General features: G+C 47.8%; 1 protein-coding gene across 1 annotated transcript in view; it reads left to right on the top strand.

The window, feature by feature from the left end:
• Positions 1-12999, top strand: part of LOC138452729 (uncharacterized) — a 381209-nt gene that overhangs the window by 286495 nt on the left and 81715 nt on the right.

Raw genomic sequence — 12999 nt, 5'->3', positions numbered from 1 at the left:
GGCCCCCCCGAGAATGAACATGTGGGCGGCTGCCCCAAAATGAGGAGGCGCTGCCCCTTCCCCCCGCACCTGCCATGGGAGGGAGGAGCGGCGAGGTGCGCCAGAAGAGGGGACGCTGCCCCTCCCCCACCGGCGAGATGTGGAAGGAATGAGCGGCAAACATCGCCGTAAGAAAAGGACGATGCGGGCCCAACTCCAACTGGGCCCGCAATGGACGTAAAGATGGGGTGGCTGCCCATGTGTGGAGGGGGGTCGGCGGCGTCGGCCATGTGAGCGCTACCTCTCTCCCATCCGAGAGAGACATATCGGGTGCGGCGTCGGCTGTGATGGGGGGGAGGTGAGCCCCAGCCGCGCAAGATGGAGCGGCGTGTGTGCGGCCCCTCTGCCCTGCCCTGTGTAGTAATCTGCTTTCAGGCTAGGTGGGTGTGTGACATCACCTACTTGGAATGTTTATGTAGAATGTTGGTGTGCAGGGTTCTGTGAGTGACGGTTGGGAGTGAGAGTGAAGAGTGAGCTGAGAAGATGGGTGTGGGGGTGAGCCCGGTGTTTTTCCTTGTCATCTTGTGTCCCCTACCATCCCTGTGTCTTGATGAAGAGTACTGGACATGGACAATAAAGGAACCTGTAACTTACCTGAAGTACTGGAGGTCCACTTTGTTACACCCTGCAGCCGCGGTGTGTAAAGGCGGCATCCGTGGGAGGGGGAATGCTCTGCGGCCTCAGCCGCAACAAAACGAAATGAGGAGGTGAGCTGCCTGCCCCTCCCCCACGCGCGCTGCTCCATGCGGAAGTGGAGAATGCCCCAAACACGATGGGGCCGCCAAACAGCTTACGCGGCCCCATGGGAGGCGGGCCCAACAACAACTGGGCCCGCACGGAAAAAAAATATTTCGCACTGGAGCTGTGCCGGCCTCGTGGCTGGCTGCCCCTCCCCCACTGAGACATGGAAGAGCAGGTTGTCGCCCGCGGTGGTGGAGGGGAGGTGCATACCTCCAGAGGAAAAGAGCAGCGGATGCCGTGTGAGGAGGGAGATCTGCCCACACCGCGGGCGGGCCTAATTTTCAACTGGGCCCGCGGCGGTGAATGAAAAATAAAAACTGTGATGCCGGCCAACATTCAACGGGCCCTTGCAGCAGCATGGGAAATGAGGGCAGCGGGCATGGAGGAGGGTTGCAGCTCTCATGAGTGCTTGTGTGCGCCCTGGGCTGGGATCAACAGCAACTTAAGGGCACTGGCCTGCCATCCGGCCACCAGCCCGGCATTCGGTCAGGATACGACGATGAATCCGGGCACCCGCCGAAAGGGTGATCCACAGCACCCCGCCAAGAAGAGCTGCAGGAGATATGAATGGCCAAACATAATGCCAGCAGCCCCCATGTGAAGGGGGAGGTGCGTAAAGTGGCCTGTTTGTCCGTCATCGCTGCCCTGCTGCGGGTTTGCCCCCATACAAGTGGACCTAGACCGATGTGGCCCCTGGGCCTCCCCAGGTGCGGCTTTGCCGGTCCTCGTGACTGCGTTGTGACTGTCCTAAAAGAACTCTGGTGAGGATACGAGGTGGTTTCCGGCGAATCCACGAGCGTGGAATGATGGACGTCACCATTGACATTCCTGTGAAGACCGGGGGCCTGCAGACATGGGGCCTCATTAGGACCCAGGCGTTAAGGGGTTTAAGGCGGCGTAAACAACGCCGACCCTTATCGCCTGATTCCGAGGTCCCTTAGCGCCATGGAGGATTTAACACCTGCTTTTAGCAGGTGTTAAAATCCATGGCGCTAAGGGACCTTGTTGTTAATTACGCCACCGTAATTTACGGTGGCGTAATTAACGCCTTCCCCACTCCCATTATGCCCTATGGGGCAAAAATGGGAATGGGGAAGGGTAAATGGGTTAATGGGGACTTACCGCCCCGCCAACCTCGGAATGGGGCGGTAAATCCACCATCCACCATGGCGTAAACATAGTTTACGCCATGGTGGTAAAGGTACAACCCAGGCGGTAACTTACCGCCTGGGTCGTAATGAGGCCCATGGACTTGTCTTAACTAGCCCAGTATCTGGGCAATGTGATGTTGGGCATACCTGCGCATGCACAATGATGTGTGTGGTGCCAGTGGGTAGCACTGGTGTTTTGTGTGATAAGTTAGCACCACTCACCCAGGTTAATAAAGGGTGTATTAGTAGAGTGGTCCTAGGAGTAGTAGCATGCAGTACTATACATTTTGTTTTTTGTTGTTATTAAAAAATGGAGTGGTGTTGCATGTCAACCCCTCCTGGTGGAAAGGGCCCATAGGGGTCCCTCGTGCTATGGAAACAAGGCAATAACCATACACGAAAAGATGCGCCAGACACGAGGTTCAAATTCCCAATGCTAGGGTTTATTGCAAGCAAAAGATAATATCAATTGGCCAATTCTGATCTCACGCCCCGCGACGTGAGGTTCCTAGACCTCGAGGGACGCAAAAGAGCGAATTACGTACATCAGTTACATATATACAAAATGCATATCATACAATCAGCAAAGTCATGTTCAACACCCCTCTTTATTAAGTTCCTTTGAACTCGGGATGACGATGGTCATATCCGACGAGTATGACGATTATAACATTTTTGATGTCTATTCTAGTAACAATGTGTAATTAGAAAGTGCGGAGGCATCTTTTAGTTGTTGAACAGAACACGGTGGTTCTGTTCTTGGACGCAAGCTGCACACGGGGGAAGAGCCACATTCCAAGCTTTGCTATCTATGAGGTACTATTCGTGTCCTGGGAGCCGACATGTTCTAAAGGGTTTTGCGAAGGGGCCGTAAGAAAAGCATAATTCAAGCCTTTAGCTGTATTATTCTAACATATTCTACCATTGTACGAGACTGGCTGGCAGCTGTGAAGTAATTAAATGCCCTGCAGCTCCCCCCCAAGGCTACAGAGAGGGAGCGTGGGCATTCCTCTCTGGGCTACTCATGAGGAGTTTCAGCAAACTCTTCAGTCCCGCGACCTTGTCCTTTCATATTCAGACAACAATGTTAACAGTTGAGCAGAGTAAGCAGAATCCGCAAGAATTGCAAGCTGCAAAGCAGTTTTTAGACAGAAAGCAATGAGCAATGGTTAACAAGCAAAATGGCGATTCTTGCTACATTTAAAATGGCCGCTCGTCGGTCAAGCATAGCAATTTATATTTCTATAATTGGGTGCATAAGACGGTTGGCCCACGGCCATCAAGTTACGTCTATCATTCAAATGAAGGGTATTCATTTTTCCAGATTGACAAACCCTCCTTTTGGCCGTGTGCCAAACGTCTTATTTATTCATTGTATCCTCCTCTAATGAGGATAGGTCTGGGGTATCTTCATCTGAATCATCTTCATCATTAATGTCTATCGCCATGAATTGTTTTACTATTTTTGTTTCCTCAGTGTCTCTGTTATTCCGGCCATGTGTTTGTTTTCCTCTCGACACCATGTGCACACATCCCTTAGTACATCCATCAGTTATTTCAGTGCAAACTATTGGTAAGCATTGTATGCAACAGCAGCATGTTATGAATATCCCGAGTACCATCATTAGTATCGAAATTAACTACCATCTCCAAGACCGCAATAATCCCCAAAACCAGGATCCTATCCCCAACCCCCTTCTTCAGTAGAGAGTGTGGAATTTATGACATGTAATTTCCGGATCGCTTTAAATATCGTAGGGGAGTAGTCATCTATATACACACAGCATGCAGTTTTTACGAGCTTGCAAACTCCCCCAAGATCAACTAATATTATATCGAGAGCCATCCTGTTTTGAAGTGCCATTAGTCTTATTCCTTTTTCTTCTAACGTCATATTCAATAAAATATCTGCTGTGGAATCTATTGTTTTTTGTAATATTCCAGACAGTTTTCTTATATTGTAAGAATTTTCTATTTGGGACAAGAACGGTATAAATGATTTGGCTATATCCATTGCTATCATTCCATCCTCACTACTGCTTTGAGTTCTACTTTTGTTCGTTTGGCTACTTCTGCTGTCTCCAAGAGGAACACTCCTGTAAACAGTAGACCTAGGTAGCATGTACCTCCCCAGTTTCTAGGTAACCATGGATATGCTTTTTCGCCACATATAAAGTAAAGAGGGTCTCCTATGTACACGAGTTCTATTTCGTGTTTTAAAAGCACTGTGTTCAGGCAGTTTCTAAACGTTCCTACTTTATAGGAACCCTTTTTCTGTAGACATAGGGGAGCAGTTTGTGGGCTGTGATCCACTGTATAGGCAGGGGGCACAGCATCTTTGTTCCATTCATCCCTCATCTGATATGTCATTACTGATGTTCTTTCTGCTGGCGGGGTTGGTCTATTCTGCCTATGTAATCTATCTAGTCTTGTTATTTTTCGTGCATTCTTTCTCATGGGTTCTAGTGCAAACACGCGAGCTTTTTGGAATATGGAACAACCCACAGGTCTCATGATCACTTCCTCAAATTCATTCATATTGGTCTCATCTAGCTGACCCGTATTACTCTTGTTCCATTTCCCAAAGAACATTGCACTTAATGTTACTTCACATGAATAAATCAATGGCAACGGTTGTACATACCAGCCTATCCCTTTCCCACCGTGCTGTGGTAAATAGGCGCAAACCCAGCAATCTTTTTTCTTTAAAACCGCATGGGTCATGTTCATGATGAGCAACAATGTATTGTTGCCGTACACTTCTCTATGTCTCTCTTCCATTGGGGGCAAAGTACCAGTGATTACATGAACCGGGCTTTCAGTAGCTGCTTTTGGCAAAAGTGTTTCTAATGGGTGTACGCACTCCAGGAACCATAGTGTAATAGCTGTCATTGTTGGTACTATCATACTTAAAAAACATAGGACTAATGTCCAAATCAGTACCTTATTCCTTTTACCATGCTTTTCCCCTAAATTTACAGTCTCTACGTCTATTATCTTTTCAGCAGGGGTGCAGGAGGAAGCTGAAACCGGTCTTGACTTGTTCTTCATCGTCCTTCTTCTTGCTGGCAAAGTTCGTCGCGAATGTCTCTCGTTCTTGATGCCAGAAAAGTTCAACGAGTAATGTCACAGTTCAATTCTGCCAGCCTTTTCAAAGCCTGGATCATCTATCCACTCCGAGCAAGATTAGTTGTTCTTTCTCCCACTGCTCAGACGATTTCCGGACAGTTCTTTGTTGATAGAGTACTATGTGCATCCAGCTTGTCCCGCTCTGGCTTAGGACACATGTACTCTATCAACCTTAGTACTTATGTGCGTCCAGCTTGTCCTGTTCTGGCTCCTGACACATGTACTTTTATAAGCGCACCGAGGAGCCGTGAGTCTTGAATTGTCCGACAATTCTCACACTTCTCTCCTCTACGCCCCTAGTTCCTACTCCGTCCGTGAGTGGAACCAAAGGCAAAAAGAACAGCACCAAAGATCTGTGGATCACTTTGCCTGTCGAGGCGGCAAATTATACCGATTCACTCCTGATATTGTATGATCCGTGAATAGTGCCGTTGCATTTCTAGTATCAGGCTCAGTGTCAGCCTGTGGCACAATGATGGGCAGCGATAAGCGTTGTGGCAATTATGTAGTTTCTTTCTTTGGCTTTGGTGCATTCGCGGGAACTGGTGGGCGCCAAAGGGGTACACGCGTTGTTTCTGCTCGTGTTTGCAATGTAGGGTTTGTGTCGCTCGGCAGTGATGTTGTTTCCGCTCAGTAACGTTGGGGCACTTTTCGCCCTTTCCCCTTACTGGCAGCCTCCTCAGGCTCTGTTTCGAGTTTCACTTCTCGTTTGCGCTTTGTTTCAACTTTCACTTCTCGCTCAGGCTGATGCTGTGGCACTGGACTGGCAACAGTTTCTTTCGTTTCCGAGACCGTTTCCTTTCTCTGGTCGTCGGAAGTTGTCAGCCATCCTGGGAATCTTTTGGCATGTGTCGTGTGGATCCATGCCTTCCGTCCTTCTACTCGGATGGCCGTCTGCGTTTCCAAAAGTACTTGATAGGGGCCGCGCCACCTGGGTGCTAATGCTGTCTTCCATTCAAAGTTTTTAATTAACACCCAGCTTCCAGGCTCCAGCGAGTGCCCCGGTCCGGTATATCGCATTGGCAACGCCTCCTGCACCTGCTGATGAATCAAACGCAACTTCTGTATTAAAAGTCCACGATAAGTGCTTAACATAGGATGCTTGACCGCACATAATCTTTTGGGCTGCGGTGCGCACCATACATTTTCTGGTCTCCCCATTATAATCTTATAGGAGGAGAGCCCAGTCTTAGCCTGCACAGACGTGCGCATACACAACAGCGCTAGGGGTAATGCATCCACCCAACTCAACATGCTCCCAGGGCAAATTTTTGCTATCTTTGACTTCAAGATTCCGTTATGTCTCTCCACAAGCTCGGCAGAACTGGGATGCCTGTGGAATCGCTTCTCTATTTGCAGACCTGCACAGATCCGTAGCACTACTGCGCCCACAAAGTGGGGGCCGTTGTCTGACCACAGGACACGGGGCAACCCAAACCGGGAGAAATACTCCTTTAGCATTACTTTTGCTGTGGACATGGCAGTACAGTCTTTTAAAGGATATGCCTCCACCCACTTGCTGAATGCACAGATTACCACTAACACATATTTGTAGTTCTGGCACCTTTCCATTTCTATGAAATCAAAATGGACCACCTCAAACGGCATAGAGGATGGGCCGAAACTACCTGCTGGAGTTACGGTTCCCTTCCCTACATTGTGTTGCAGGCACGTAATACAATTCTGCACTAGTCTTTCTGCATTCTTTTTTATGTGCTCATTCTTCCATACTGTGGATAAATGCTGTACCATCTTCTTCGCGCAAATGTGGGTAGGGCTATGCGCCATTATAACCATTGCAGTTACATAACAATTTGGCAACATCCAGTTCTTTGTCTCCTTGTCCACCCAACATCCTTCCAAATCTAACTCAGCAGAGCCCTCAGCCCACCCCTGAATCTCTTCGGTCGTGGCCTCAGCCTGCATTTCTTTGACTGTGGCAACTCCATTCTCTATCATACAAGGTACTTCCTCAGTCTGTACTGTCATCATTTTATTCCCCAAATCTGTGGCTGTTTGCTTTGCAATCCTGTCTGCAAATGCGTTTCCCTCTCCCACTCTACATGTTACTTTCTCATGCGCCTCGCACTTCACTATAGCTAGGCGCTTTGGAAACGTGAGTGCAGACAACAATCGCACAATCAAAGGGCCATGCTGAATCCTGGCTCCATGTGATGTCAAGAAACCCCTCTCAGCCCAAAGTCGGCCAAAGTTGTGAACCACGCCAAAGGCGTACTGGCTGTCAGTATAAATATTCACGTTCAAATTCTCAGAGAGTTCACAGGCTCAGGTCAGTGCTATTATTTCTGCGGCTTGCTCTGCGAATTGTAGGGGATTCTTTTGCTTTCTACAACACTCTTTAGGGTAGTAATTGCATATGCGGCCGTTGATGTGCCATCAGGTAATTTAAAACAAGAGCCATCACAAAATAACTCCCCATCTGGCTCTTTTTGTGGGATATTGCTAAAATCAATCCTTTGCTTTGTTTCTTCTTCAGTGATCATTGAACAATCATGGGGTGGTGATTCCTTGTCACCAATTTCTGCTATGGGCAGTGGCATTAATTCTGCAGGATTCAATGCGCTACACCTCATAATTTGGATGTAGGGTGCAAACAAGATGAGCTCATATCTTGTCAGTCTAGCCGAGGTGAGGTGTTGCGTCTGCGTCCTATTTAATAGAACGTCTATAGCATGTGGCACCATCAGAATTAAAGTGTGCCCCAATACCATTCCTTCCGTTTGTTTTAATGACGCAGCAGCCGAGGCGACGGATCGCAAACATCGTGGTAGTGCGCGCGCTACAGGGTCCAACGCGCAAGAAAAATAGCCGCACAGCCTATTTCTTCCACCTTGTTCCTGTGTCAAAACCGCCAATGCACATCCTTCACTCTCACTCACAAATAGTCTGAAGATCTTTTTATAGTTTGGAGTGCCTAAAACTGGCGCAGCACACAATGCAGCTTTCAATTGTTCAAACGCTTTCTGACATTCCTCATCCCACTGTAAAGGCATCTCTGCATCCTTTTTTGTCAACTTTATCATCGGCTTCACAATCAACGCAAAATTACTGATCCACTGCCGACAATAAGAGGCCATGCCTATTACAGCTCTCACTCCTTTTTGAGTTTTTGGAATAGGCATACTAGAAATACTTACTATGCGTTCTGGTGTTAATCTTCTCCCTTCTTTCGAAAGTAGGTAACCCAAATAAGACACCTCCTTCTGATTATACTGGAATTTCTTCAAACTTGCCTTATGACCATGGGTCGCTAAGTGTGTCAATAATAATATAGTACTTTCTTTACAGATCTCTTTCGTGTCAGCAGCTAATAACAAGTCATCTATGTACCTCAAGAGTACGCAACCTTCGGGTAATTCTAGCATGTCTAGCTGCTCTTTTAGCGCTCTGCTGTAAATGCTCAGGCTTTCTGAGTATCCTTGTGGAATGCGTGTGAATGATCGACCTCCTAGAGTGAACGCGAACAGATATCTACTGCTTTTATCCACTGGAATGCTAAAGAACGCGTTCTTCAGATCAACTACACTAAAGTATTCTGCAGTGGCCGGTATCATTGTCAGTATTGTTGTGACATCTGGGACCAAAGGGAATTGTGGGTCTACCACTTTGTTTAATGCGCGCAGATCAATTATGAAACGATAGGGTACCTCATTGCCTCCTTTCTTGTAAACTGGAAGAATCGGGCTGTTGCATGTGCTACCTGCAATTTCCTCAACCACCCCCAATCTCACCAGGTCAGTAACAATGCTTTTCAATCCCTTCTCGCCTTCAACAGAAATTTTATACTGGGGAATTCGTGGTAGTGTGAAACCTTCTTTCAAAGTTATTTTTGCTGGCTCTATTTTCAAGCATCCTACATTATTGTCATGCATTGCCCACAGACAGGTTGGTACTCTACTTAACTCTTCTGGCAATTCTTTTGACATAAATTCCGTCACCTGTGTATCGTGAGGCCACATCGTGAGGAACACCCCGTCTGCCGTACAATGTATGACTGCCCCCAATTTTCTCAACAAATTTAATCCTAGCAAGTTCTCTCCACAATTTTCTGTCAAAGGAAATGGACACTGTTCCGTAAATGGTCCTATTGTAATTGGGACAGCTTCGGACATGGGGTTAATTACTGGTGTACCTGAGAACCCTACAGAAACATTCTTCTGCCCCGACAGTGGTATCTCCGGAACCAAGTGGTGGTCTATCGAGCACTTCTGTGCCCCTGTATCTACAAGGAAACGGTGCTCCTTATTCCCGACTCTCATTTCTACGTAGGGTCCTCTCTGATTCACGGGAATAGACACTGGTTCCGACCCCTGTCTTGGCTTGTCCTATCGCGAAAATAACACATCGTCCGATGTGTAGTCATCTCTACTGCTATAATACGTGTTTGGTTGTGCATCAAAAATATTCCCATTTCCCCCTCGATGTCCTCCACTCTGATCATTTCTCTGTTGGCCCTGACCGCCCTGATTTTGGTTCGAAACACTTTGGTTCTGTGTCTGGTTCTGTTGTGCTTGGTTTTGACCATATGATTGGGTTTGAGTACCTCCATTGGTATATCCCTGCTGCTGCTGCTGCATGTTATTTCTTCTTGGGCCGTTTGACCCCTGATGTCCTCTATGAGGCCTTCTCTGACCAAACCCACCTCTATTCTGTAGGTGCGGGCATTGCGCTCGCCAGTGTCCTTCCTCCTTACAATACGCACATTGATTTAATCCCAATGACACCCCATGCATATTATTGCATATTATTCAAATTTCCCCTGCCTTGTGTGTTTCCTCTACCTCTATTGTATCCAATGACCTGCTGCAGTAACACCCCTACTATCGTTTGCATCGCTTCTTTTCTCATCTCTAATGGGTACCCATTACATATCTCACTTACTTCCTTTACTGACGTTCTTTTGCTCGACATCCATCACATTGTTTCCCCTACCCATACCTGCAATCTTTGTTTATCGCCTATTTGTCCCGGTACCGGCAAATGCTTTGTACTACCTGGAAAAACTCTCTGCCATGATTTTTTCATATTCAACCTTGACCCCTCCTTCCTACCTTTCTTAATAAATTCTCTACTATACTCAGGTGTAGCAAACATTTCCGCATATCTATCTTCCATTTCATTTTTTACTTCAATCAGTTTGTGCACATTTTTTCTTACATCCTCATCTCTTTGCTCACTGCGTACTAATTTATTCAAATCTAACAATCGCTGTGGCGGTAAATTCCCAAGTATCTTTTTCCATTCTCCCACCAAGATTTTCCCCATGAATTCCAACACTACCTGTCTCTCGTTGCTTCTTCGGTACCCATACAATGAGGCCAATGCTGCCGTCTCATCATTTCCTTCTATGTACATTTCTGCCTCTTGCCGTAATTCAATCTTTCTTTCTTTGCTGATCGCGCTTCGAGTTACCCGTCCAAATCCTGTTCCTTCAGCCCCGCATCTCGCCTCCCCGGTCTCAATTTCGACTTCTGGAGGGGCGGATGGTGCTGAATCTGTCTCTAGCGGGAGGTGCGGATGGGACAAGTGACACAGGTGGCATCTGTGAAGGGCCTTGCTGGGTGCTGGGAAATTGTGTGTCCGTGGTCTGCACTTGTGAGAGTGCTCGCGCTGTGGGCGGGGCTTGGGTAACGCTTGCGTGAGGGGAAGTGCTTGGGCTGCGGGAGGGGGTATGAGAGCTACTGGTTGGGCCTGCGCAGTCACTGCTGGCGTGTTTGGTTTCGATTCTGGTTTTGGGCCTCGACCCGTGTTAGTTAACAAATGGTCCATTAATTTGTCTGCTATGTGTAGTTCCCGCTGCGGGTATATTCTGTCTATGTTCATCTGGTCACGTCTCCCTTCCCGTCTTAGACTCGCAGTCCACTCCTCCTCTTCCTTCTCTTCTGCTATCTCAAGCTTCGTTTTGTGCCTACGCGCATGCTTCTCTCTACTCCTAAGTCGGAGTATTGCTTCCCTCCTCCAATCTTTGACGGTCTCAAAAGCTGCAGGTCGCGCTTTCTTTCTAATCAGCACCCTTTCTAGGTTATCTATCCTCCCCATCTCAAAACTACCATTAATCGGCCACTGATGGTCGGGTTGCTTTCTAGTTTGCCTATGCCAAATTTCACAAAATATTATCGCACCCACACCATATTTTGCATACATATCATAAGCCGGCGTTCCCCCAGGTGGTGCACTTTGGCCATATTCCAAGGACTGTCTACCACAGCTGAAAAGCCCCGCTAAAGTGGACAGTACTTCAGGCATGTTTCTTTAATCTTCCCATTTGGTTAGCCACTTTTACCTGGACGTTTGAGTTTGCAAAATCAACACTCTACCAAAAATCAGGTTTCTCTTTGAATCGGGGAATGACTCACCTGATAAAACAAGTCACCTGTTCTAACGCAACCTCTCCCAACGTCGTTTCTGCGCTTCTCTGGCTTCTGCCTCGTCTCGGGACCCTCGCCTCCTTTGCCCTCTGGCCCGGTACGTCGATCAGGGATCAGATGTGTGCAGATCTGCGGAAGGAATCTCTCCTCTCTTCTACAGGGCGCCCCGTACACTTCTTGATCCCGGCTCGACTGTCCCGTCCTTGTGGTTCTTCCGCCTTTACTCCGTTACAACGTATACGATGGTGCAAGTGGGGGAGGGTCCCGATTCGGGCGCCATCTTGAAAGGGGCCCCTAGAAGTCCCTCGTGCTATGGAAACAAGGCAATAACCATACACAAAAAGATGCGCCAGACACAAGGTTCAAATTCCCAATGCTAGGGTTTATTGTAAGCAAAAGATAATATCAATTGGCCAATTCTGATCTCACGCCCCGCGACGTGAGTTTCCTAGACCTCGAGGGATGCAAGAGAGCGAATTACGTACATCAGTTACATATATACAAAATGCATATCATACAATCAGCAAAGTCATGTTCAACACCCTTCTTTATTAAGTTCCTTTGAACTCGGGATGACGATGGACATATCCAACGAGTATGACGATTATAACATTTTCGATGTCTATTCTAGTAACAATGTGCAATTAGAAAGTGCGGAGGCATCTTTTAGTTGTTGAACAGAACACGGTGGTTCTGTTCTTGGAAGCAAGCTGCACACGGGGGAAGAGCCACATTCCAAGCTTTGCTATCTATGAGGTACTATTCGTGTCCTGGGAGCCGACACGTTCTAAAGGGTTTTGCAAAGGGGGGCCGTAAGAAAAGCATAAATCAAGCCTTTAGCTCTATTATGCTAACATAGTCTACCATCGTACGAGACTGGCTGGCAGCTGTGAAGTGATTAAATGCCCTGCAGCTCCCTCCCAAGGCTACAGAGAGGGAGCCTGGGCATTCCTCTCTGGGCTACTCATGAGGAGTTTCAGCAAACTCTTCAGTCCCGCAACCTTGTCCTTTCATATTCAGACAACAATGTTAACAGTTGAGCAGAGTAAGCAGAATCCGCAAGAATTGCAAGCTGCAAAGCAGTTTTTAGACAGAAAGCAATGAGCAATGGTTAACAAGCAAAATGGCGATTCTTGCTACATTTAAAATGGCCGCTCGTCGGTCAAGCATAGCAGTTTATATTTCTATAATTCGGTGCATAAGACGGTTGGCCCACGGCCATCAAGTTACGTCTATCATTCAAATGAAGGGTATTCATTTTTCCAGATTGACACCGGGAGCATGGTAGCTCCCAGGATGTTGTGAGGGGTCACGTGGCTCAGCCACGTGACCAACACAATAAAAGCAGCAAGCCGCTTCCGGCTCGCCAGTCACTCCATCACGAGGCTCCAGCGTCGTTCTTGGAGCACCATGCTGGTGCTCCGCTGTGTGTGCTGGGCCCAAGGACGGGGCCCGGCTGGAGGACGGTGCCCCTGCCGGGCAACGCCGTCCGGACTGTGCCCCTGCCGGCCAACGCCGTCCCTGTGGGTCCCCCTAATCCTGTGAGGCGG

This window comes from Ambystoma mexicanum, chromosome 4p (assembly GCF_040938575.1).
Source record: "Ambystoma mexicanum isolate Mex_15411 chromosome 4p, UKY_AmexF1_1, whole genome shotgun sequence".
In the NCBI taxonomy this organism is placed as follows: Eukaryota; Metazoa; Chordata; class Amphibia; order Caudata; family Ambystomatidae; genus Ambystoma; species Ambystoma mexicanum.
The sequence above is the reverse complement of the archived record's forward strand: the minus strand, read 5'-3'. Positions and strand labels throughout refer to the sequence as shown.